This window comes from Pyxicephalus adspersus, chromosome 7 (assembly GCF_032062135.1).
Source record: "Pyxicephalus adspersus chromosome 7, UCB_Pads_2.0, whole genome shotgun sequence".
Lineage (NCBI taxonomy): Eukaryota > Metazoa > Chordata > Amphibia > Anura > Pyxicephalidae > Pyxicephalus > Pyxicephalus adspersus.
The window spans coordinates 63,273,700-63,278,189 of NC_092864.1; the positions used below are offsets into that span (position 1 = coordinate 63,273,700).

The 4,490-nt window shown below is 41.5% G+C and overlaps 1 protein-coding gene across 2 annotated transcripts in view; it reads left to right on the top strand.

Annotated features, from left to right (window-relative positions):
* Positions 1-3,759: 3,759 nt before the first annotated feature.
* LOC140335799 (caspase-8-like) overlaps positions 3,760-4,490 on the top strand; it is a 22,317-nt gene continuing 21,586 nt past the window's right edge. Inside the window, exon 1 of one of the 2 annotated variants that reach the window (XM_072418740.1) lies at positions 3,760-3,936. The gene's annotated coding sequence lies outside the window, so the exon portion shown is untranslated. The remainder of the gene's footprint in view (positions 3,937-4,490) is intronic. The other variant, XM_072418739.1, reaches the window with a different exon arrangement.

The window sequence follows — 4,490 nt, forward strand, 5'->3', positions numbered from 1 at the left end:
CCCCTCCTGCCCACTGCCTAACAATAACCCATCTACCGAGTGCCTAACCTTACCCCTCCTGCCTAACAATAACCCAGCTACCAAGTGCCTAATTTTACTCCTCCTACCAGTGTCTAATCCTAACCCTCTAAATCTTACAGAACACTATCAATATAGGCAGCAGAGAGAGTAGTGCAGTTAGCACACAATAAGGAAAATATGGATCATGCTTCCCTCTACCATCTGGTCCAACACAACCAAACAGGCCAGCCACCTCCATCTCTTCCCATCTACCTGACCTCCTCCAGGCTACTTGCTGGAGGCCACTAGTTGGAACTTTGCCAAGTATGGAGTTCTACCCAGAGTTTGTTTTCACCTGGGTAAGAGGGGAGGGGGCTGTAGTTGGGTGATTAAACCTATCAAGGGCAAAATTCAGCTTTCTATCTCCTATTGCTTTTTTCAACTTTTTAATGCCCTCTCTTTTAGTACATCCCATTTTTACATTGTCATTGTATTATGCACCAAATGCCCAGTGCCGATGTATTGTGACCTCACCTCCATGTTTTGTAATAAGCGTAATAACCTTTAGGGGTGTAATAGTTCACAATAGTGGTGACACTTATGATAGCATTTATTGCTTGGGGGGCTTTTGTACCCATTTCTGAAATTTAAACATCCCCCCCCCCCTCCTGCAGGTGCAAGAACATGGTAGTGTAATGGAACTGTAAGGAGCTGGGGGGCTTCAGTAGGAGGACAGTTCAAGACCGGGGATATATATTTAAAGTGTACCTGTGCTTAGCCTTTGGAGGGCCATTATATCTCTCAAATGCCTTTTTCATTGTCTGACATTCTTGACTTGTTTTCCTTCTTAGCTGTACCCATGTTTGATTTATCAGAGGGCTGTGCAAAACTGTTACTTATCTTCTTTTGAATTGTGCTTTACAATTCATATATACTCTAACATCTTACAATTGTTATTTTGTTAACACCAATAGAAAGAAATAACAATGGTGTAAAAAGCTGCAGTGTAATTAACTGGTACACATCTTTTTTGTCATGGTTTGTGTGACATGGGACCTTCTTCCAGACACCAGTAGTCAGAATGGCAGGGTTCAGGGAAATGGGGTGCTGTGTATTTGGAGCCTTCACTTTATACTGTTTTCAGAAATGTCATTTGTCCCATGCAGAAGGTATGTAAATGTATTTTTCTTTAGTAAATCAATTGACAATGCAATATGGCCAACAGCACCCAAAAATGTAGTTGCTGCTGTGGATATTGTATTCCTGCACTGAATTCTGGGGAAACTATTTAGTAAGTCATTTCTTTGAGCTAGCTTCAGTGTGCATTTTTGACAGGGGCCTTCCCCCCACTATGGTCAATGTCTATGCCCAGTTTTTTTTAGTGTCTATGCCCTTTTACATTGGTGGTTAGTGTCTGTGCCCACTGACATTAGTGGTCAATGTATATGCTCAGTTTTTATTGGTGACCGATGACTGGTCCCTATTACATTGATGGTCAAAGTTTTGCCCTTCTGTCATTGACGGTCAATGTTTGTACCTTCTTTAAATTGGTGGTCTGTGTCTGTGCTATTAGATTAAACCCCTCCCTGCCAAATGGTCTGCTTTACTGTCACAGCATACCCCCTCATCCTGCCCATTACTTTTTGAGCTCCCAGATCCTGGTGTCACTTCCAGAGATCCTGGGTTTTTTGCCATCCCACCAGTATATTAGCTCCTCTCCTTTCTACTACCTCATTATTCAATCAGCAGATTGCAGCTCATAATCTGAAGCTGACTTTAGGCTCCTGACAAGTAGGGATGAGTGAGCGAGATTTGTAATTTCGATCTCACTGCAAATTGGGCCTTTCAGCTCTGACTGCAGGCATACTAAACTTATATGAGAGGTCATATGAGTTCAGCTGTGACCATCCAGGTTTCCACGGTCTCTGGGCTATACTTATCATTGATTAGTACAGCCAAAGGACCGGGGGAACCTGCGGTCACAGCTGATTGGAGGCACCTGAGAATCTCTATTAAGAGGTCATATAAATCAGTCTTTTTAAATGTATTCGGAGGCTGTAGAAGCTCTACACAGTCCCGAAAAATGACCCGAATTTTCCCCAAATTGACTTTAATGTAATTCACGAAATCAGTTCGCCGAAATTTTGCGGACCCATCGGAAGTTCGAGGAAATTTCCGCAAGACTGTCGGAGGCCTTCTCGCTTATCCCTACTGACAAGTACTTTTATGCATAGCAGCATGCAATGGTATGAGAAAGGCCCTCTGGTGCATTGGTCTATGTGCAATAAAAAGCACTCCAACCCTCATTGCTATAAGGAGCACATCACATTTTTCACCAAAATGAGTGCACTGCACTGTGCGTATGCACCCACTTGTACATCTGGTGCTGCAAAAGTGAGAACTGCATTTCTCATATGCTGGGTTTACGTGGACGGTTTTAAAAATGCATGTAAACTTTCCTACCACATTTATATGCGTTTTTTGCAAAACACATGCCACAGCCCTCCTAGGGCTGCGGAAGCAATCAAGAAAGCAGAGTTGTCAGGAGAGCGGAGCAGAGCTCCGCTGATTGCTCCTCTAGGGCTGCGGGAGCAATCAGGAGAGTGTCTGTGGATTGGCTGAGAAAAAGGGAAACCCTGATCACAGCTCAAGCACCCATTGAAATCAATAGGCCCGTTTTCCTATGTTTCCCACGTTTTTATACATTGCAAGGAGCGTTCTCTATACCGCCTCAAGGAAACGCCCTGGTTTAGATTAGCCTATTGGAATGCAGGGGACTTTCAGACATGGGCTTTTAAAGGTGAGGTGTTCACTAGAGAGGATGGGGGGGTATAAACTTTGTTTCTTTCTTTATGTTAACAGTAATGGGGATAGTAAGGAGGGGATGGCTCCTGAAAAAGTCATTTTGCTGTCATATGTTGCTGGTGGCTGGAGTAAAATGATTGTGTGATTGTAAGCTCTTCGGGGCAGGGTCCTCTCCTCCTGTATCACTGTCTGTATTAGTCTGTCATTTGCAATCCCTATTTAATGTACAGCGCTGCGTAATATGTTGGCGCTATATAAATCCTGTTTATTAATAATAGTAATAATAATAATATAGCCACAAAACCAGTTGTTTCAATTCTGATATATAATAAAAGTAAAAATGTTTCTTTGTAATCCTTTAACACTTTTATTAACATGGTGTATCTAATACAGCTGGGCAGTGAACACAGCTCCAGGAATCTGCAGACTATCTACCCCTGGTATCAGGAAATCCCAAATTTCCTATAAAGAGAACCTGTCACTGCCAGTGTACTATCCACTGAGGAGCTAAAAAGATCTCTTCAAATAGCAATACCATTAGGTACAAATAGATCTAAACTATTAACCATATTACCAATGGCACATTTTGCAGCTAGACATACAGTGTTTGATCTTTCTTCACCAGTTTTTGAAATCTATTCAGAGTTTATTACCGATGTGTAAATTTTTTTTTTTTAAATTGTCAAAATATTTGTGTAAATAAGCAGCAATACAACATACTATGAATTCTGTGTTTTCCTCTACTTTCAGGGAAGACATTAGGGCTAAGCAATGTACATTTTAGTATGTGCAGGGATCATAGAATGGCGGAACTTTCCTCTAAATAGATTCTAATGCTGCCAGTCTTCAAGAAACTTCTAAACTTCTTAAAAAGTTCTGACCCCTCCCTGGTAACGCCGTATAGTCTGATCAGTGCTGTGGGATCTGGGCTGTCCCGGGGCTGGGCTCCTGACACCGGTGTAGGAAGTGACATGCTTGCTCTGATCGGTTGTCATATCAGAAGGAGCTCTGCTTCCTATACATCTGCTCGGGGGGTCACAGCTCTGGGATCCCCCAGTCTAGGAGGCTGATCACACTTTGGCAAACTTTGGAGAAACTACCGAAGCCCGGATCGTGTGTTTTTGGATTGGTGTGAGTATGTTATTTCACTACAAGGAAGTTCTCCATGTGTAGACATGTCTGTAGCCCAGGAAGGAAAACTGAAAGCTTCTCGTCAGGGCACAAACAACTTAAAAACATCTACAAACAACTTCATTGTATGGAGAAAGTTATCTTCAATGAGTTCTTTTAGAACTTTATAATAAATGAAATGCATGAAACTCTTTATTTTCTATACATGGGTGCCATACAACTAGTAAAAATGTGAAACCTGTAGAATAACAGGATGGTGATCTGAGGGTTTCATGGTAATATCATGTATTTTTATTGTAAAAAGTACATTCAGTTGTATTGTGTGCAAATATATTCTAACAAGTTTTTATTTAATATAATAAGAAGACAGGTGAGGTAATATATAAATCTATCACTATGTATTTTTTATAACATTGAGATTATACACAGTGCGTTACTGAGTCCTGTCATGTCACAGTCCCTCAGAGGAGCTCACAATCTAATGTCCCTACCATAGTCCTATGTCCATACTATAGCCATGTCACTATTCCTCAGAGGAGCTCACAATCTAATGT